Source organism: Sminthopsis crassicaudata, chromosome 3 (genome assembly GCF_048593235.1).
Source record: "Sminthopsis crassicaudata isolate SCR6 chromosome 3, ASM4859323v1, whole genome shotgun sequence".
Classification (NCBI taxonomy): Eukaryota; Metazoa; Chordata; class Mammalia; order Dasyuromorphia; family Dasyuridae; genus Sminthopsis; species Sminthopsis crassicaudata.
Genome location: NC_133619.1, coordinates 417,111,610 through 417,134,295, shown reverse-complemented (window position 1 = coordinate 417,134,295; position 22,686 = coordinate 417,111,610). Strand labels below are relative to the sequence as shown.

The following is a 22,686-nucleotide window of genomic DNA, read 5'->3' as shown; positions in this document are numbered from 1 at the left end:
ATTGATAAAAAAAAAAGCACGTTGCATTTTTCATAAAGACAATTTAAGCCTATGATGATTGCTGCTGTTCTTTTTTAGTCACTTTTAGTCATCTCCAACTCTTCAAAACCCCATTTGGAGTTTTCTTGGTAAAGATAAAGGTTTGCCATTTCCTTTCCCAGATCATTTTTACATCTTAGGAAATGGAGACAAATAGGATTAAGTGACTTGCCCAAGAGTTGTCACAGCTATTAAGTATCTGAGACCGTATTTGAACTCAGATCTCCTTATTTGAGCTTTGGCACTCTATCCACTGCACTACTTGTCCTCAAATCATCTCCTGTCAAATTATTTGTCTATATGTTTTGCCCCAAAATGAGATGTATACTCTTTGAAAACAAAAAGTTTTTTGTTTTTTCTACAATGCAATGTCTTTTTTTTTTTTTATTCATTTTTCCAAATTATCCCCTCCCTCCCTCCACTTCCTCCCCCCGATGACAGGTAATCCCATACATTTTACATGTGTTACAATATAACCTAGATACAATATATGTGTGTAAATACCATTTTCTTGTTGCACATTAATTATTAGCTTCCAAAGGTATAAGTAACCTGGGTAGATAGACAGTAGTGCTAACAATTTACATTCACTTCCCAGTGTTCCTTCTCTGGGTGTAGTTATTTCTGTCCATCATTGATCAACTGGAAGTGAGTTGGATCTTCTTTATGTTGAAGATTTCCACTTCCATCAGAATACATCCTCATACAGTATACAATGCAATGTCTTAAACAGAGTAGACATTTAATAAATATTTGTTGGATTAGATTTGTTGAATTGAAAAAAAGAGGGAATTTGAGAAGACTGTCTCCATGAGAAGTTTGTTTTTGAAACTTAAGATGATTATACACACAGAGGATACTCAGTAAACAGTTTAAAATGCTCAATGTAGAACAGAGCAGTGCATTTCTTTATTCCTTCTTTTGGTTCTTATAGTTTACCAAATCAATGAGCATGAATACATTTTATAATTTCACAAATATTCATAATCTAATTTTCCAAAGTTAGAGTAATATAGGATTCCTTTCTGGCCACTGTGTGATGAAGAAATTACTTAATAGTTTATAACATCAACTTTGAGGTGGATATTGGAAGAAGAAAACAAGAAGTCTTCAAATAAGGAATGAAGGTATCTTTCAGCTCTTTTCAAATATTCTAAAGATTTATTATATATTATAATGTTTATCATATATTAACACAAAAGACACTTAAAATGACATACAACAATGGACCTTTATGTGTCAGCAAGAGAACTAGGAATAGAAAATGAATCTTATAGCCACTGTTCTGCCCTCTAAGCAACACATACTTAGCATGAGAAAAGATTTATTGGGTTAAAACTTTACCAAAATAGTCATGAGCTTGTAAGAGTCAAGAATCATCACCTCTCTGGTGGGGAAATAGCTGAACACCTTGCAGTGTTCATAAGAGCTCTGAATAAATGTCCTTTGATGCTGACAAAGACATCTCTTTTCTTTAAACCAGACTAGAAAAGAAAAATTGGCTGAATGGTGGGATATACATTATCATAGCACCTATCATTGAGTGAAAATGCATTTGTGAGCAAATCTGATCCTGCCTGGCAACTGTTTCTAGGCAAAAGGTGGCAGAGAGCCAACTGCTGCAAATGTCTCACAGTAGGCTTTCATCTTCAGTTGAACAACCCATACAGGATTGATATCTTCTTTGGATTATTTGGGTCCCATTTTATAAGGTAAAATATCTTTTAAAAAAATGTTAGATATTAAATTCTTTACTTTTCATTGACACAATAAAGTAGGAGATTTTTTTTTTACTTTTTGCTCCTAGCTTTGACTGTACCATAACTAAATATTTCTAACTACATAAAATACAATGGCTTAATGTTTTAAAAATCTAACATGTATATCCCTCTCTTTCAAGCTGGGAAGCACACTCTGAAAAAAAAATCATCAATGTCCTAATACTTCAAGACCCAGTGTAATATATCACACTAGTAGAATAACACAACAATACCTTTTAACTTATAACTTGAAAGTACATGTTGTGTCTCCATCCATATCTATTCCTGACTATGTTCTACTCTTCTCTCCTCTTCCTTTCTTTTCCTTTATAGTTCCAATGTCCTGACCTAGCTCTGTGCACACAGACACACACACACACACACACACACACACACACACACACACACACACACACACAGCAGTTTCTGGAGGAAAGAATGTAGGTACCATGCCAGAGTAAAAAACTGAGAGGAAACAGAGAGGCCCTATTATGGGTGATTGTGGAGTTAGTATCCGACCAAAAAAATTGGCACTTAAGAACTTTGGTGAATGTGATGGACAATACTTTCTGATATCAGTTGGCATCAATGCCATTTTTTTCTCCTGAAAAAATAAAGCACAATTTTTCTATCATGTTAAATATTAGCATGTATATATAAATATAAATATGTACACACATCCATTCATATCATATTGGATAGAATGGTAGACCTGGAAGATGGGTTCAAATTGTACCTGTAATATTTCCCAGGCAATACATGTGACCCTAAATAAGCCTTATGTCTCTGGCTGCTTCTTAGGGGTTAACTCCCAAGTCATAGGAGCTTAGTGAAAGGAATTGTCACATTGACAGTTTCCCACAATGAAAAAATCACGGATCCTTTGCATTTTCATATGTAAATAACAAACAGGATCAAAACACATGTGAGTATATCATCCTTGAACACAAAGTCAAAATTCTGGAGCTTGCCTAGTTCTGATACCAAGTATCAGATGATGGTCAGCAAACTATGCATGTTTTGATATTCCCCTTATGTTTTCTTTATGATGAACCTATCCTTTGTACTTTGTAAAGTTCAACACTTTTAAACTATAGTTAGTGCACTTAAAAAAGGAACTGATTTTAATTTTGTGGAAGTTTTCTCATTCAATGAATAAAACGTTCTTAAACCTACATGTTCCCCAATTAATTGTCTTCTAATTTTAATTTTATTGATTTTGTTTGAATTTTTAAAATCTTATGTAATCAAAATTGGTTTTTCTTATTCCTCTAATTTAGAGTGCTAGCCTGGAGTCAGGAGGACCTGAGTTCAAATCCAAATTCAGACACTTTATAGCTATGGCACCCTGAGCAAGGGTCTTAACCTCTATTTGCCTCAGTTTTCTTAACTGTAATATGGGAATAATATCAGCATCTACATCCTAGGATTATTGTGAAATGAGAATATTTGTAAATTGTACTATGTAGTAAGTGTTGTATAAATGCTAACTATTATTTTCATATCTAAGCCATCTAATGAGTATCTAATGTCGTGATAGAAATTAAACTGAGGCACTAGCTTTGAATAGTCAATTTATTAGCAAAGCACAAATTTGCCAATAAGCAGGGTCTCAAGATCTTCTGAGAAAACTAATGAGGGCTGACAGATGATTCTTATAGACATAAGGGGGAGCATGCAAAAAAAATAGAAAGCATCATCAAAGATGGGGAAGAAAATGCAATTAGTTTCAAAGTCAGAAGCAGGTGTGGGAATAATATGATTAGCTGGAAACAGGGAAGCAACAATCCTTTCTTCCATCTTGACTGATTTAGTTTCCCCTGCAAGAATAATAGATAATAAATCTAATTTGCAAGTACTGCTAGTCTAGAGATAACAGGTTTTTTTTTTTCTTAATTAAAATTCATAGGTATAAGAAAGAATCTAGGAAGGCCTCTCAGGGCAAAGAAATCAGCCTTCATTAAAAGAAACAAAGTTGTGATCTACAATCCACCCTATGTGGTCTGAGATTCTGAGATACAAGATTCAGCTACTTATGGTTCTCTTGACTCATACAGGGTACAAACAGGATAGTTATATTGTAAATGATCAATGCCCTTTTACTGAAACAAGTTTTTGGCTGAGGGCAGCTCATTATATTTTAACATAAAGATGATTAATTCGCTTACACTCTTGTTAATGATTATAATTATACACCTTAGAACAGCTAACAGGAATTTCCTTGGGACTAGATGGTAGTTTGACAATGCAAAGGTTACTTTTTATTCTATCAAGATAATGATAGCTGATAAAAGACTATTAAACAAAGCATTCAAGACATTGATTAGTGATCTTTCCCATTTTGTTAAGGAAATTAACTCAGAAAAGACAACTAAACCCATAAACTTTTGAACTTAATTCAAAGACAAAAAACAATATGATTTAGGCATTTAAAATGTCAGCAATGATATCAAGTAGAATCAATTACAAAATAGGATCAATTTTTGTTTTCTCACTAAATCAGATATTGATTATCCCAAAGGTTCTTGTTGTCACAGGATTATTGCTTTCTATTTGGCCCATTTAAATTTTTAGGGAATTCAGTGCTTAGGCACAGTCTAACATAATGGTCAACTGTCCTAATATTTTAATTCTCCTTGCCCTTCTTCTCTTCATTTCATTTCATACTATATTTTATATCTTCCCATTTATTCTTTCCATGTACCTTTCTCCTCATAACTAAGTCATTATTTTCTCAGAGATTCTACTTGGATTCATTATGGAGCTTCTTTCTCTGGGTGGGCTTCTCAGCTTTGCATTAGTCTATTACAGCCCAGCTTCTTAAATTGTCTTCTGTTGCTATCTTGGTCTACCTATGTTTACAAGCTTTTCTTTCCAGCTACATAACTTGTCTCTACTCAGGTATCTGTAAAAATTCTGACAATATGTGGCCTTGAACTGGATAAAGGGATTTTTGAGCTATTTCTCTTTGATTTTCTTAATCATTGCATCTACTATTGAGATGTGTGTGGGGTGTGGAGATTTAGACTCCTCCAGGTCCTAATGCAACATTATCTTCTCACAATTCTTTCTATCTTGTGCTTTTCATATTTTTAATGAGTTTCAAAATCCCCATCCAACATTTTGAGATATAGCCATTATACTGCTATTATGTTGTATATTTAGTCCTGTGGATAACATTCCTCTCATTCTCTTCCCAATATGGTTTAAATTTCTTCAACAAAATCTCTATATGTTAAAAAGCTTTTCATTTCATGTTAACTTTAAGATTATGAGTATCTGACATAAAAATATCTGATTAAGACCATAGTTCTTAATTAACAATAGCAGACATCTATATAACACTTTTAAGATTTGCAAAGTGCTTTACAAACATCATCTCATAATTATGCACATTTTACAGATGAGGAAACTGAGGCAAACAGAAATTAAGTCACTTGCTCAGGGCTACACAGATGTTAGTAAGTATCTGAGGCAAGATTTGAATTAAAATCCTCCTGACTCCAAGTCCAGCACTCTATCCACTAAACAATGAAAATAAAGTGTATTTTTGTGGACCAGTGTTACATTGGCAACTGGGTCACAGTGAATAGAGCAGTTGACCTGAAGTCCAGGACCTGAGTTCAAATGTGGACTCAGACATTTAATAGCTGTGTGACTCTGGGCAAGTTACAACCCCGTTTGCTTCAGGTTCCTCACCTGTGAAATAGCACATATATAGCTCACAGCACCTATATCCCAGGCTTATTGTGAGGGTCAAATAAGAAAATAATTGTACAATGCTTAGCATAATGTAAAGCGGTACCTAATAAGCTCTACATAATTGCTAATTATCAATATTATTGTTATTATCTTGGTAGAAATCATTTCATTTGTAATGGTCTTCTGTCACCTGTCTAATTTATTTACTGAATTCTTAAGGCTTTTATCAAATTGGTATTTATCTTACAAGAATTTTTCATCTGCTAGTTTTTAGAGGATGAAGAGCTTCTGGTGTATGATTGTAAATGCCTGATCACGTCTTCCTAGGTGTCTGGTAGGTGCTAAATTTTTGTTATCGGCAATGATATATTACATAGTTTCTACTGTATCACTGTATGACTTGAATCAACAATAAGCACTCCTTAATTATCTTTCTGTTTATATCTGACCACAATGACCTAATCTTGTATCACTATCATAATTTATTCAATGTTTCTTTGTTGCCATATTGTTGGTTAATTTTAGAACACCTCTAGATTCCATCCTTGGTCTTAACCATTATGTAGGTTTTGTTCAAAGATAAATCACTTTTAGTTACATTCAATAACTTCAGTGGCCTGCACCTAAGTCTTACTATTACTTTGTGACATGAAATGCTTAATTTTTAATTGGTTCATCATGAGATGATATCTTCTTCCTTGCTAAGGAGGATTTGGTCATTTTTCTGTAGCTGCCTTATCATGTTAAACCTTGTGTTTCTTAGAAATAACAAGTCTGACCCGGTCCCAATTGTCAGCCATTTTGCCATATCAAATTATACCTTTCAATTAGTATATCATAGATGCTAATTGCTTTGTGTTCTTCCATTAAGCTATGACTTCAGGTAGCCTTTTAATACCCACAGCCTCAGCTGTGGAAGCTTGTCTAGAAAAGAACAAATTATGTATAAATATTACCTTTATCTCTTGGTTCAACTTGCTCTCCAAATTCAAAACCAAATTCTTTGGAACACATTAAGATTTACAAGCTCAAATGGGATTTTAGAGACATAACGCTGGAAAAGTTCCTGTGAAATAGGTGGTAAATTGTTTGATGTACTTTTCGGTAGAGTCTTAATTAGATGCAATATGTATATGAAGTGGTTAATGTAATGTTTTGGTAAGACTCCTTCTTTATCTTGCAAGTCACACTTAGTTCTACTCAGGAGACATGATAAGGTGTTAAGGGGAAACATAAGCATAATATAGGCAAACCTTTAGAAGTTTTAAACTCTGCCATGTTTTATATTTCATGAATTAGCTAACCATGGTTCAACAGCCATATGCTAGCCACTGCCTATTTTTGCATAGTTAACAGATGAGTGGTTTTTACATTTTAAAATACAATAAAATTTTATTTTAGTGTGTAAAAATTATTCATACCTTGTGGGCATGCAAAATAGGTGGTAGGCCACATGTGACCTGAGGTCATATTTTGCAGACTTCTGTTTTATACTGACAGTATTATGTTATGGTGTGTTTTAAATAGTGGTCAGATTTCCCTAGGAACATAATCACTCTAGTATTCTCACTATGCTTGTATCTCCAGTATTTTATATCTTTGCAGCATATGACTAAGCCATCAATGAGGAAATTAGGCAAAAGCTTTGGGATATTAAAAAAAAAAGGTAGTGTAAATATTATGATGTTGTATAGTGGTTAATTAAAAATTATTGAATCAGTTATAATTGCTTTATATATACCTTTTTCTGATCCATTTTTTTTTATTTTTCAGCCAATATAATATTTTCCTGTGTTTATAGATTTTATAAATACTATAAAGTGTGAATGTTTATATAAAGTATATAAAAATATAATGAGTCGATATTCAGAAGTGTCACCAATTTATCATATTTTGGTAACAAATATGTGATATCTTCTGTTAAGAAAGATGAATGAGGCTCGCATGAGACAAAGCAGGTTTGCTAATAATCTATGTACTACTAGGAAGCATTTGAGCCAATGATTAAGAATTTCTTCTGGCCCTGTTGCTTTCTAATTTTGCAGAGAAAAAACAATTTCAGTAACTTCCCTTATGTGACTATACTGTTTTTATTACATTCAAGCTACACAAGCTTTTTATTTCATGTTTAATCCAACACCTATTTTTACTTTTGAGAACTTTAACCAATCAGAAAATTCCCACTTTTTCCTTTTTAGGGAGTCCTTTAATATTTTTGTTTTTGTTTTTTGCCCAATATGTTTATTACAGCATAAATTTATATTGAATTGTTTATCTCATTCTTTGGGCTTCTTCAGCTCCTTCTATCACCTTGAACTTGCAGCTTTTGCTTTTAGTTGGGGACAGAGCTAGGTAGCATAGCAGATGTCTGAATGTCTGGACTGGGTGTTTGGCAGCCTGCCTCAGACATTTACTGACTCAATTTGTTGCTCATTTTCTTCATTTTCAAAATGAAGCCTTTCTCACAGGATAGTCATAAAGATTAAATAAGATTATTGTTGTATTAATTAAAATTATCAAGAATTTCTGTTATATAGATAGATATATGTATAGATATTTTTCTGGATTCCATTCTTTTTCATTTCTTTGAATTGGCCAATGGGCAATGATACAAGATTTGCTACTGTGCATAATCACTAGGTACTGAGATAGCCCTATGTTTCCCCCCTAAGGTCCTTATTGTGGCAAGAAGCAGAGAGCATACTTTTCTGTGCAGGTAATGATATATTTTGCACTCTGTCAAATATTGTAGAAGAATATATTTGTTCATGATATTTAAAACATATACCATCTATTATATATTACCTGTTTTCATTTATTTGGTTTCTTTGTTAGATGCATGCCATCAAACTAAAAAGGATCTCTCTCTCTTTCTCTCTCTCTCTTTCTCTCTTTCTCTCTCTCTCTCTTTTTTATCTCTCTCTCCCTCCTTCCCTCCCTCTCTCCTTTTTTCCTTCCCTCCTTTCCTCCCTCCCTCCCTCCCCCCTTCTCTCTTTTTTTCTGTCTCTTTCTTTCTGCCTGTCTGTCTCTGTCTCTATCTCTCGGTCTGTCTGTCTCTCTTTCTATATCTCTCTCTGTCTCTCTCTCCCTCTCCCTCTCTTCTCTTCTTTCTCTCTCTTTTTTTCCTCCTCTCTTTCTCTGTCTGTCTCTTTCTCTGTCTCTGTCTCTATCTCTCTCTATCTCTGTCCCTGTCTCTCTCCCTCCTTCTCTCCTCTTTCTCTGTCTTTCTATCTCTCTCTTCCTCTCTCCTCTCTTTCTATGTCTGTCTCTTTCTCTCCCTCTCTCTTTCCCTCCCTCTCTCCTCTGTCTCTATCTGTCTATCGTCTATCTATCTCTTTCTCTCTCCCCATCTATCATTCCAGTCAAAGCAGAGAGGTATTGGAGTCAGAATTGATAAAAACTTTTTTTTAATTTTTTGGACATGATTGAGAATTTCTTTTGGCTGATTATCCAAATTTGTTGAGTTTCAGAGTTGTTGCTATTGATATTGTCTTTCTAATGGGAAAAAGGATATAGGAGGGAGAAGTTTTTGTGAATTAAAAATTAATCAATCAATTAATATTTAATTTAAAAAAAGAAATTCTAGTCAAAAGTATGTGTATCTTTTTTTCAAAATCATTTGAGACATCAGCACTAGTTTTAATCTTCTCTTTCATTCTTAAGTAGAACTTTTGGAATTTATCTTGTGCCTTCAGGTTCTTTCATTTTTTCCTCTTCAGATTTAAATAACTTCTCAGTTTTCATTCTTATTTCATATAATCTGGATTTATAAATAAAGGTTATTTCTTACAATTGATCCTTAATTGATGTATGGAATATCCCAAAATTCTAAATGCAATTTTAAGCTATTAAAATGCATGAAGATTTTTGTAATACCTTGTGTAACTTGGGCCTCAAAGTAGCATTGGAGAGAGAGAAAAAAAGCAATATAAAATGTATCTCATAGCTTTGGTAAAGGAAGGGTTTTATCCACCTACAAGGTATTCAGGAGCCAGCAGTGAAGTAAGAATGGAAAAATATGGGAACAGACAAATAAAAATGGTGGAATAGGAGGAAAAAGTACAGTCTTACTCTTTCCTACCATTCAGATTTGTTTCTGTTGCTATTGTTGTTGTCTTTCTAATGGGAAAAAAAGAGAGGAGAGAGAAACTTTTGTTAATTAAAAATTAATTAATCAATTAATATTTAATTTGATATTTCAACATTTATTTCCAATTTTTGTTAAAGTATATCTTCAGTCTATTTTATCTACTTTTGGTCATTTTAATGGTTGGAGCTATCTGTGCCAAAGCATTTCCAGAAGTATGCTGATGCTATTTCTTATCTGTTTTCAGTCTCTCCCTACTCCAGCCTATCCTCTAGAGATTCAACTGTCAAACTGATCTTCTAAAAGGGGCAGGTCTGATCATATCACCACCCTACCCTATCCCCCAATTCAATAAACTCCAGTGGCTCCTTATTGCCTCCAAGATCAAATATAAAATCCTCTGTTTGGCTTTTAAAAGCTTTAATAACTTGGTTCTTTCCTGCCTTTCCAAATTTTTTACACTTTAACTCTTTCCTGTGTGCTCCAGTCAAATGACCATGGCCTCTTTAATTTTTTTCATCCATAATACTCCATCTCCTATATCTGTGCATTTTTTTCTGGCTGTCTAAAATACCCAGAATTGTCTCACTCTTCATCTGCTTCTCTGGTTTCCTTCCTGCTAGAAAAAAAAATCTTAACTTATAATAAGCCTTTCCTTACCTTATAATAATAATATAATAAATCTATTGCTAGTGCTTTGCCTCTGGTGGTTATCTCCCATTTATCTTATTTATAGCTTGTTTGTGCATAATTGTTTAAGTGTTGTATCCACCATTCTACTGAGTTCCTTGAAAACAAAGACAATTTTTTTTGTTCATCTTTGTATCTCTAGTGCTTAGCACAGTGCCTGGGACAAAGAAGATGCTTAATTTTTGCTTTTTGATTTGACTTGTCTTCCAACGTATTTCACTTTCTTGTGATGACAATTCCATTTTTTACAACTCTATTTTTTGCAACCCCGTGTGGGATTTCATAACTGAATATGGGGGTCATGAAATTATGATTTATTATCAGTAAGTATTTTATTTGAATACCTATTTTATATATCTGTATACCTAGGATTATGTAAAAAAAAATTTCAGGCAAAGAGGGGTCTCGAGTTACAAAAGTTTAAGAAGTCTTGTTCTATGTCAGACTAATTATCATCACATTTCCAAAGAGGATTAGCCTGCAACCCTACTTTATCACACTAATATTTCTTAGATTCATAAGATCACTCATTCCCTCCAGGGTGTTAATCAAAAAAATTGTCAGAGCTCAAATGCTCTATTTTTCATAATTCTCACTAAGTCTTCATAGCTGCCATAGCAGTCTCAGGATGCACAGAGTCCTCATTGTTCATCACCATAGCTGGCATTTTCTTAATTTTGTTGTCACGCTCTCCAACCCTGCCCCCATGGGTTGATGAAACTTCTAAAATACAACAGATATTTGGGATTTCCAACTTATCAAGAATAAAAGAAACTGCCTTTCTTCTTGTCATTCTAGCTTGTAATTCTTTCCCTTTTCTCCTTTTTCCCTCTGGCTATCTTCCCATACAGACTTGAGCTGAAAAAATTAGTCACTGTGGTTTAGCTTTGGATTTCCCAAATACTGTTCAGACTCTGGTGCATTGCTTGAACTTTATTGAAGTAATTCTAAGAGAGAGCTGGATTGTACTCTTTCCTTCTATTCTGCCATTTTTGTTTTTCTGTTTCCATATTTTTTCATTATTACTGTACTCCTGGATCCTGAATACCTTGTAGACAGATAAAACTCTTACTTGGACAAAGTTTTGTGAAAAGTTTCCTTAAGAATTCATCCCCATTAGATAAGATGCTCCATTAGCTTAGATTGTATTTTCTTAATAAACAAGATTTAAGGTTGGGAATCAGAGAGGCAACAGTTGCTTACATGAAATTAAATGATATATGTAGATATATGTACAGCTAGGAGCTCAGGACAAAAGAGCTGATTTCCTGGACTACATGCCATGCCTTGTTAAGGGAAGTGCACCAGATTGAGGTAGAATAATCTGTGAATAAATTTATATTTGCTTTAACATCCAAACCATTTCTGGATCTGTTCAAATCCAGTGCTTTAGAATCTAAAAGTGCTCTTGTTCCCATTGCTCAACCCCAAAGTCTACCAAAACTTAAAGGTTCTTCTCAATTCCCATCTGCCCATAATTCTTTCCAATTCACAACTATTTCACTTAAATAATTGTGTAAAAGGTGGTTTGGAGAGAAGAGAAGTACATAGATCAAATAAGAGACTATTACAACAGTACAGTCAAGAAATAATAAGGGACTGAATTAAAGTAATGACTGCAGGCATAGATAAAAAGGAATAGATGTGAGCTATGTGATAGATGTATAGTCTCCAAGACTTGGCGATTGATTGAATGACATAAGGAGACATTAATGGAATGATTTAAAATTATTTTCTGGTAGCTGGGAGAATGATGGCCTCTCAACAGAAATAAAAAATAGGAACTTTGTAGGAGAGGCATGTTTCAAGGGAAAGAAAATAAGTTCTATTTTCACATATCAAATTTGAGATGCCAATGGTATATCCAGGAGGGAAGAAGTTGATAATGAATGAGTAGAGTTCAAATGAGTTTTTGCTATACATCTATCTATATACAGTGAATACTTAAATCCACTGGAGCTGATGAAATCACTAAGGAATAGTGTAGAAAGAAAATTGTCAAGAAAAGCTCTGGGGGATACCCATGCTACTGGGGCAGGCAATGGATAAAGATCAAAAGCAGAATACCAAGAAGCAAACAATCAGGTAGGAAGAAAAAGAAAGAACAGAGCCATGGAAGGCTCTCCAGGGAGAGGGAGCCATAGAGAAGGGAGAGAAATCAAGGAGAAAGAATAGGTCTGGGAAGAGTAATACAGAGGGAGAAATGGAAGGGTAAAGGATCATAGTAAGAGGGGAATTTCTGAGCCTGAGATCTTGGAAATCGCTTATTTATGGGTAGAACTTCACAAGGTGTTGGGAGGTGCAAATGAGATAAGTTTATAATACATTTTGCAAATCTTAAAATGCTATGTAAATATCAGTTGTTAACATTCTATTTTGTAAGTTGAAAAGGGGGAGTCTTAGGAGGAAATGTTCTCATTGTAGAATGTGTACAGTAGGGAAATATGTAAAGAAAAAAGTTTTTGACAATGTCCTTCTGTCCCAATCAACACCACAAAGCAATACTAAAAAGTGACAGAAACAACATTTGAACAAGATTGCTTTTTATTCTCATTACTATATTTACTACTATTCAGCTTTATAAAGGCCCTTAGCCTTTCTGTACCTTTATATATTCAGGCATAAGCTAGAAAAGTCTGCTAAATCACTTGCCAAGATGTCATCAGGACAATTGATCTTATGTGAGAGATTTGGAAGAAACTTCAATTACTTGCCATCTGCTGAAGTTCTTGCTGCCAAATAACAGAGCAGTTAATAACTTCTTGACTTTCCTTAATGATAATTTAATTCTTTAGGAGTTGTAGGAAGCAAAAAAAGGGGAATTATATTCTGGATCTTATTCTTGATAAAATGGAAGATGGAAACTAGGGAGGCAGCAATCCAGACCACATCTGAATCTTGTTTTCAATTCTTTATTTCCCAATTTAGGAAGGACATTGATTAGCTGGAAGAAGACAGGTTGAATGTTGAAAAGGCTTTTAAAACCTATATTATATAAAGATTTATTGGAAGAACTGAGGATGTTTAACCTGAAAAAGATAAAGCAAAAGGGGGTCCTCAAGTATTTAAAAGACTGTCATTTGAGAAACAAATGTAATTATTTTTCTGTTTGACCAAAGAGGACATAAGGAATGATAGATTGAATCTTCAAATAGGAATATTTAGAATTAAGGTTTGAAAAACATTTCTATTATCAATTATGCAGAAATGGAATAAACTAACTCAGAAGAATAGTTGTTTAAGCAATGATTGGAAAATGACTTATTGGGTATAGAGGGTAGTCTTTTTGGCATGAGGTTTCTCTTAGCTTTGAGATTTTGTGACTGTAAATACAAACCAAACTGTGTCCTTAATAAAGAATTTAGAATTTTGGAGAAATGTTATTTTGGCTGGCTAAATTTTCCAGACAACTGAGGATTGATCTCATAGGTTCTGTAACATTTTAAAAATGAAAATAATTATAAAATGTGCTATAAACTTTCAAATCTTCTTGAAAAGTTGGTCAGTCACTTCATAAACATTTATTAAATCCTACAATGTACACACTGTGATAAGCACTGGATATACAGAGAAAGGGAGTCTCTGTTCTCAAGGAATTCACAGTTCAATGCAAACAATTACGTATAAAAAAAGCTAATTACAGAATAAATTGAAGATGCTCAACAGAAGGAAGCCATTAGAACTAAGGGGGATTAGGAAAAACTTTTCATAGAATAGGGGATCTTTGTTGGGAGATGAAAGAAGACACAAGAGATGAGGAAGTAGAGCATTCCAGGCAAGGGGAATAGCCAGAGAAAATGCCCAGAACTCAGAGGTGGAGGATCTTGTGTAAGAAAAGCAAGGATATCCATCATTGGGCCAAAGACTACATGGGGATGTAAGTAAGGTATAAGAATATTGGAAAGGTAGGAGAAGATCTGGTTATAAAGGGCTCTGAGTGCTAATCAAAACATTTTGTTCAATCCTAGAGGTATTAATTAGGAAGTCACTGAAGTTTAATGAAGGAGAGGGTAATATAATCAGATTTGCTCCTTAGGAAAGGATATAGAACATACTGTTATGTTTTCTTGATGCTTTGGATTCATTGTTATGATATACAGGAGTTACTGTGAGAATGCAGATGTTGGTGGGACATAAGGATTTGTACCATCAATGACCCTGGAACTTTCTTAGAAGTTTCTATTCCAGTATTTTGTTGTTGTCATTTGTCTTTTCCCCATATTGGGATCATAGGATCATTTTTATACTTGAAAAGGAAAAGAAATAAGCTACAATAAATTATAATCTAGGTAATTTCTTCTGTAGCCTAGCTTTACAGACTAGCAAGCTTCCTGTCCTCCCCTTTTCTCCCCTCCCCAGCTCTTTTGCTCTTTCCTGATCTCTTTTTATATATGCTCTGAATCTCTAAGGTTAGGGGCAGCAGGTGAGGGGTGTCACCTTCACAGGCAATCTTTAATCACACACTGGATAACCATTTTTTCAGGTATAGTATAGAAAAAGGGAAAGTTTTTGCAGGTCTGAGTTTAACTAGATACCACCAACATCCCTTTCTTGTCTGAAATTCTAAAATTTTGTGACATAAAGAATGACATTTTAAATTCATCAGTAAGTACTTTCTCTAGTTAGGTGAAACAGTGGGTAGAATGCCTTATCTGTAGTTGGGAAAACCTGAATTTAGATTTGGACTTTGGAAAAGTCCATTTATCTCAGTTTCCTCAACTGTAAAATAGGGATAATAATAGTACTATACTGGTAGGGTTGTTGTGAGGATCAAATGAGATAACTGGTTACAAAATATCAGCCACGTGGTTGTTTTTATAACTCAGTGATTTAAGCCATATCTGACTCCATTTGGGGTTTTCTTATCAAAGATAATGGAGTGGTTTGCTATTTCCTTCTTCAGCTCATTTTATACATGAGGAAACTGAGGCAAAAGGGGTTAAATGATGGTCCATTGTCACATAGCTAGTAAATGTCTGAGTTTGAATTTGAACTCAGGTCTTCCTCCCTCTATCCACTCTGCCATCTAGTTGCCAAGTAGCAGCTATTATATAAATGCTTATTCTCTTTACTTTTCCCCTTCCCCATATCTTATTGTGGGGCAGGTTATTGTGAGTCATAGACTTTTAAAACTGAAAGGACTTTAGCAGTCATTTACTCTAACTCTCATTGAATCAGTAAAGAAGCTAATGCTTCTAGAAGGAAATTGGTCCCAGAACCAAGAAGATTGGAATTCCATCCATTTGGTTTATGAATTCATGTGAGCATCATTCACTATAGCTGATAACATATTGATTTGTGCTTAGATTTAGGAGTCCATTTTGTCTTTAGGACTTAAGACCTCAGTTCATTAAGTATACAATAGCAAAGCTTTCTTCAAGATTTAGTTCACACTGAGGTACCTATTCCCCACATGGGTACATGCCCCAACAGTGTTATTTTCACCATCAGACCCCTCTCCTGAGCCCTACCTTTACACACACACACACACACATACATACACACATCATTATATTAGCACAACCACATCTAATTAAAGTAGACCAGGGTGCCATGGGAAACCAATTGTGTGATCACTAGATTTGTTGCTAAAATTCCTAGTTACAGAACAGTGCTATGAGACTAAAAGCTAAAATTAAGAATTATTCTTTAGTAATCATTAAAGATATGAGTTAGAGCCTAAGGGACTAGCCAGCTTTAGTACAGGGGCCTTTGTGATAGATATTTTGGAGGGTTAGAGGCTTTTTTTCACTTGCTTCTGGGTCCAGGTCTGTGTTTTGGCTGGTTGATGTTACTGGAATTTTGAACTGTGAATTAATAAGATGTTACTATGATCACTTGGGTTAATTATTCACTTAACCTTCCCTGGTAAATACCTTTAAATTAATTATAAATCAGAACTTGGTGTGCTGTTATTAAAAAAATAGTTCTGGAATGCAAGACTAAAGAATTTTTTAAAAGACAAACCATTTATTTATTGAAGTTGGAATTGGAGGCATGAAATAGAAATACAGACATGATCCAAAGTCAAGTCTATTATCTACTAAAGTAAAATGATTTTTTTCCAAAATATGTTCTTATCCTCTATTTACATATCTTTGGACATATTGTGATGGTGATGGTATCATTCTGTTATTTCAGTCATGTCCAACTTTTTGTGATTACCCCATTTGAGGTTTCCTTGGTGAAGGTACTGGAGTATTTGGCCATTTCCTTCTCCAGATTATTTTATAGAACAGGAAATTGAGGCAAACCAGATTAAGTGACTTGCTCAGAGTTACATAGCTAAAACTCTGAGGTTGCATTTGAATTCAAGTCTTTTTGACTCTAGGTCCACTACTCTGTTGTACCACCTAGCTGCCTCCATATTATTGAACTCCACCATTTTTTGTTTTTGTATCCCCAGCACTCAGATAGTGTTTTGCATGTAGTAGGTAGTTAATAAATGTTTGTTAAATTGTTCTCAGGGATCTGTATAATCAGCCCCAATGCCCCTTTTAAACCTCATCCTCACTTTGATAATCTGATACTTTAACACACATGTGGTCATATGGCATGAAGGTTGCCTTTGAATGAGTTGTTAAACTGAGACAAGGACTAGAAAGGGGGAAGGGTAAAGATAAGGTGAAGGGGCAAAGGTGGAAGTTTAATTAATGGATTGATGTTAGAGAGACTTCATGGAAACTGGAGCATGGACATAGGAATAGTTCTGTTCAGTGGGTAAATACTACAGGCCTAATAAAGTTAAAAGCATGCTTCAGGAGTTTCTTTCCTCATAGCTGACCTGCTTTCTCTTGTCCTTTTTGCCAGCTATATTGAGTGGGGAAAAAATGTGGGGGGAGAGGAGGAAATGCCATGGTATCATAAACAGAGGAAGTGACTGGCAAAAAATCTTAAAAGGTGGAGGAGGGATGGGCGATTTGTAGAAATATATTCAATGGAAACTGACTTCCCTCTCTTTTTCATGAACTACATATACATAATTAATAGGTACTTTGTCTATCATTTTTGTACCAAAATCAATTTTCCATTTACTTGAAATCATCGCACTAAATGTATTGGTGGTGCCATTATAAATCTCAAGAGTTATAAATCACTGAAAAAGACAGAGAGAGTAGCCAACAAGAAAACCACCAAGAAAACCCAGGAAAAACTCATGAAAGAGAATAGTTTAGATAGGCTATTAAAAAGGCTATGAAAGAGAATAACAATCTGTAAAACATATTTTATACCAATCCTTCTTCATTTTCAGACTCACTAACTATATCTAAGCCATTCTCATCTTGCATTTGGGCTATTAATGCAGCTACTCAGTCAGTCTCTCTACTTTTAGGCTCCCTCATTCCCATTTATTATTCACATAATAGCCAGATACATCTTTTTCAAACATTATTTTTATTTATCAGATAAAGAGCAATCATTGGCTCTCTATTACTTCTACTTCTCTTCTGAAATCTAGATTCTCCACACTGGCCTTCAAAAAAAAAAACTCTCTCCTTTCTGTGATAACAAATAATATGATAACTTAAACTCACTAGTAAGCACTTTTTCTAGAAAGGTGACACAGCAAATGGATTTCACTTTCATGACACTGAACCTAATCCTTCTGATGGATCCATAGTCATTTTCTAAATCCTAAATATGGGTGTCCCCCTAAGATTCTGTCCTGGGACTTTCTCTTCTCTTTCTATACTCTTCTTTGATTATTTCATCCATCTTCATGTAGATAATTTCCCAATGCTATAAGCTCTCTTTTATATTACCAAATGACTTCTAGGTGTCTTCATAAGCATGTCATCTCCCATAAGCATGTCAAATGAAACATGTATGTAATAAGACTTCTTCTTCCTCCTCAAAATAACTCTTCCTTCTCCAACCTCTACTGTATCTGTTGAAGGAAACCCAAGTCATCTCAGTCATTCAATTTGGAACCTTGGAATCATATTTGACTCTCTTCTTTCCATTATCCCCCATGTATCTAATTAATTGTTAAGACTTGAAAATTCTGCTTCCACAACATTATTCTACTCATAGGACCACCATCATAGTTTAAGCCTCTGTACCCTTTAACCTATGATTACCTATCATTATTTCACCTATATTTACTGCTTTTTATAGTCACTAAGGCTTACACCTCAAGATCAATTAGGTAAAATAATGAATAGGGAGCACAAGGCTTGGGGTTAGGAGGACCTGAGTTCAAATTCTGCCTTAAACACTTAATTAGCTGTGTCCCTGGGAAACTTAACCCATTAGTTCCAACTTCTTTATATTGGAGATAACGATAGCACCTAACTTCTAATACTGTTGCTTGGAAGAGATTTTGTAAAGTGCAAACCTTAAAGTGCTATATAAATGTTATCATTATTATACTCAATTCTTCTCACACACTTTACACACACATATCCAATTTATTGCTAAATCTTAAAGTTTCTACCTTCATGATGTTTCCTCTCCACTAATACAGCTACCACTCTAATGAAAGTCACATTGCTTCTCCTGGCTTAACTTCCTACTTGTTCTCCATAATTCCAGTCTCTCCTTTCTCTAAACTTAACCTGCACAGGTAATAAAATAACTTTCCTAAGGGACAGGTCTAATCTCACTTTCTGCTCCAAAAATTTCCTTATTGTTCCCAGAAGCTTCTGGGACAGGTATTTAAAGCCCTTCTTACATTGTTTCCCAATCTTATATCATGTTACTCCCCTTCACATGCTTTTTTTATTCTAGCCAAAGGGAATGACTTACTAACAATTTCCTGACCTCAACATTCTTCTGTCTCCATGCATTCATACAAGTTTGGAATATACCACCTCCCTTTGAAGGAAGAAATCATTATGGAGAACAGGACCTCCTTTCCTCATCACTCACAACAACCACTGATCATCTGCCACTCACAGTCAGAAGCACAGGAATCCTCAAAGTGGCAGTACCTCTTTTGCTAGTTATACTTCCACAATTCAATCCTTAGAGCCAAGATCCAAGAAGCAACCCCAGTGGAAGGGAGGTCAGCCATCCCCATTAACCACAGATGGGGCAGATAAGCTATCTCATTGGAAGGGTCAAGGCGCCCTGAGGGAGAGCCAGGAGACAGCAGGTGCCAGGCACTTGGCAAACCACCATCTAGACCACCATCCCTTCTTTGACTCTAATAGCATCAGTCCTGGGATCCTGAACCCAAGAGCTTTGAGAATAACAATGCTTTCAACTCAATGTTATCAGACATCATACTGGGAAGCAACCCCAAGGGATATAAAGCCTGACAACACTCTTGCAACCCCAACTACTGAAGACTTGGAAAATCAAGTTCTAGCCATCAAAGTCTTAACCTCTCTCAAATGGCTCAACAGTGTAAACTTGATATAATTTTATCAGTGGAAATGGCATTAAAGAAGCATTAACATCAGCTTTACCCCTATGTGTTAAGGATCGTGGGACTTTTCCATCTGATTTGTATCTGGAACCTTCCATGTGTGTTGTTTCCTCTATTAGAATGTGAGATACTTAAAAGTAGAGATCCCCAGCCCTGTGCATGTGGAGAATGCCTAATAAATGCTTTATTAATTCCTTCCTCAGAATCCTTATTTTCCTTCAATGTGACACTTTCACTCAAGTCTCCCAGTTTTCCCAGTTTTAAGTGCCTTTTCCTCCTTCCAGTTTCCCTGTATATTGGATCTGTATGCATCTTTTCATTTCTCCAGCACTCAGCCTCTAGCCTTGTTATAATAGGTGCTTGATAAATATTCCACCGAATTGAATTCATGCTATTCTATCACTCATTCACTACCATTTTTTTCAATTTCATCTCTTGTTAATACATGTGTGGTCTTAACCCACAATTATCATTGTACATGTTTCGGAGTGCTATCCAGTGTTCTATGTTGTCCTTTCTACTGACCTTTTGCCTTCTGATATTTAGGAGATTTAGAGAAGACTGTCCTTGTCCCAAATCTCCCACTTTAAATGCCTCAAAGATTCATCTTTTAGTTGATTCAGCTTCTGAATCCACTGGTGCGTTTATGGCCCTTGTACAATTTAAGAGGCACTCTCTAACAATTATTGTAGATCAAAAAACTCATTACGCTGTAGCCAGCTTGGTAATTAGACTATCTTAACTTAGCTAGCAGTGTCCTTAAGTGGACATGCTCTATTGATGGGTCCATATTCAAAACTTTTCCAGCTGATTATAGCGTGAACTTTCATTTTATTGATAGTCTTCAGAAAATCAGAATTTCTTCAACATCATCAGGAGGCACAGAGGAGAACTTCAAATGGACTTGTCTCACAGGCTGAAATTTCTGTCCTAGATCAGCTAACAAGGGAAGCTGATCTTAAAGTTGGGAGACTAGAATTTGCAACTGAAGTTTGTGACTTTGTTTTTTTTAGTTCAGTTTTCTGATCTTTCCTCACTTCCCCATCACACCCCAATCTGGAAAATTAGGATAATACCTAACATGTCTATCTCATAGAGTTGTAGAAATATCAATTGGGAAATTGTAGCAGAATGGTTTTATACACTGCTAAAGGCCCCAGACATGTGAGCTATTAAGAGTGATGACATTCCTGCCTCTCCCAAAAATCTGGACATGGTTGGAAATAAGGGGATCTAAAGGCCATTGTCAGGATTTAAATGAAGAACTGGTTTCTAAAGTTGAGGAATGAGTTTGGATTAATTAGAATTCAATTCTAGGTTAACCCACTCACTGTAATGAGAGAAAATGTGGTTTGCAGTTACACAGGTCGAAAAGGTGGGATTTGAATCTAGACTAGCTGGTTCTGAATACAGAATTCTTTTATCTATTTCCTCTTGCCTCTTATAAAATTAGACTTTTGCTTGGGCCTAGGCCCACACAGGTCAGGGCAAGAGGACAATGCCCCCAGTCCTCCATCTTCCATTGGTTTCAGCCTATACTTAACTGCCAAATTTGTTTTCCTTAATCACAAATCTGACCATGTCAAACTCTCTTTGAGAGGCTCTTGTGAATCCTGACTGTCTGCTTCTAGGCCAAAAAAAACTTCTCTGACTTTTAAAAGCCCCTACAATTTGTGTCATATTTTACTCCTTTTCCGGCACTCCCTGCTATGGTTTAGTCAAACTGGCTACCTCTTCACACATGGTTCTCTTATTTCCCACCTCCATGCTTCCACATTTCCCATTCCTGAAATGCTGTGTCTCTTTTAGATGAAACTTGCCCTCTTTTCCCCAACTGCTTCCTCTTAACTTTTTATTGATTGTATTTTTATATATGCACATGCTGTTTCCTCCAATATGTATAAACTCCTTGAAAATTATTTCAATTTTTGTCTTTGTAGCCTCTGTAGGAAGCTCTGTAGATCTTAGGGAATCTAGAGATTTATATTTGTAAGTCATTTATATAGAGCTAATAATTGAAATCATGAAAGCAAATAAAATCATTAAGAGAAAGAATGGCCCAAGACTAAATCTTGAGGTTTACATTTTCTCAGGAAAAAAAAGAGAGCCTAACAAAGTATAGTCAGAGAGTCAGAGAACTATGACTGAGCAATATCGTCTGAGAGAAGAGGAAAAGGACCCCTGTCTCAAATGATGAGTAGTGACATGATCCTGAAAAGAGATCATTGATGTCTTTCCATTTTTATAAAAGAGCAACTCCCAAAGATGGACAGGCCCTCCATCAAATGAAAATGTCATAGGTCTGAAAATAGTTTTGTATTTGAGCTACTAAATGCAGTCCAAATGATTTATGGGAAGTATAAGGAAAGCATACATTATATTGGAGAGGAATTTTTAACTTAATACGCAGAACATCCATATGTGTCTAGGGGTAGTTCTAAGTTCAGGTAAAGAAAAATGACATCTTAACAAGGTTCAAAGAAAGAACATTCTATCATACTATGTACCTGGCATGCTTCAATTTAAAAAATATCACATTCATACTTCATAGAAAGAGGTGGTTTCGTCATGCTTTGATATATGGCAAAGGCATCAAAATGAGAAATTGAGAAATAAATGACTCAAATATTGTTGTGGAGACCACTACTCAACACTTAAAGGTAAATCTTAAGTGTTACTTATATTTTTAAACCAATGCTTTTGTAGAGATGCCAAGGATCTCAGAGTGTCTCTACTCAGAGCTCACATTCAGTGCAGGAATCCCCTTTACAACATGCGTCATTGTTATTTGATGAATCATTGGCCAGCTGTACTTAGCTCTGATTATTACTAAATTCTTCTGTGTGTTGAGTCCAAATGTGTTTTCTTATTATTTCCACACATTAGTTTGAGTTTGCCTTTGGTAGCCACATTAAACAACTCTTCCTCACAATGATTTTCCAAATAATTTAACATATCAGGATGATTGAAAGAACATCAGAAAAAGGTGTTTTGAACTCAGCTCAATCACTGACAAGCCTCATAACTAACTTCTC

The 22,686-nt window shown here is 35.1% G+C and overlaps 1 protein-coding gene across 9 annotated transcripts in view; it reads left to right on the top strand.

Annotated features, from left to right (window-relative positions):
• The first annotated feature begins 1,631 nt into the window (after positions 1-1,631).
• The window catches only part of AKAP19 (A-kinase anchoring protein 19), a 50,351-nt gene continuing 29,296 nt past the window's right edge, over positions 1,632-22,686 (top strand). For 4 of the 9 annotated variants that reach the window (XM_074302865.1, XM_074302860.1, XM_074302864.1 and 1 more), the window contains exons 1-2: positions 1,675-1,751; positions 5,769-5,835. The gene's annotated coding sequence lies outside the window, so the exon portion shown is untranslated. Of the gene's footprint in view, positions 1,752-5,768; positions 5,836-8,173; positions 8,218-22,686 lie in introns of all 9 variants that reach the window. The other 5 variants (XM_074302861.1, XR_012488241.1, XR_012488239.1 and 2 more) reach the window with 5 other exon arrangements.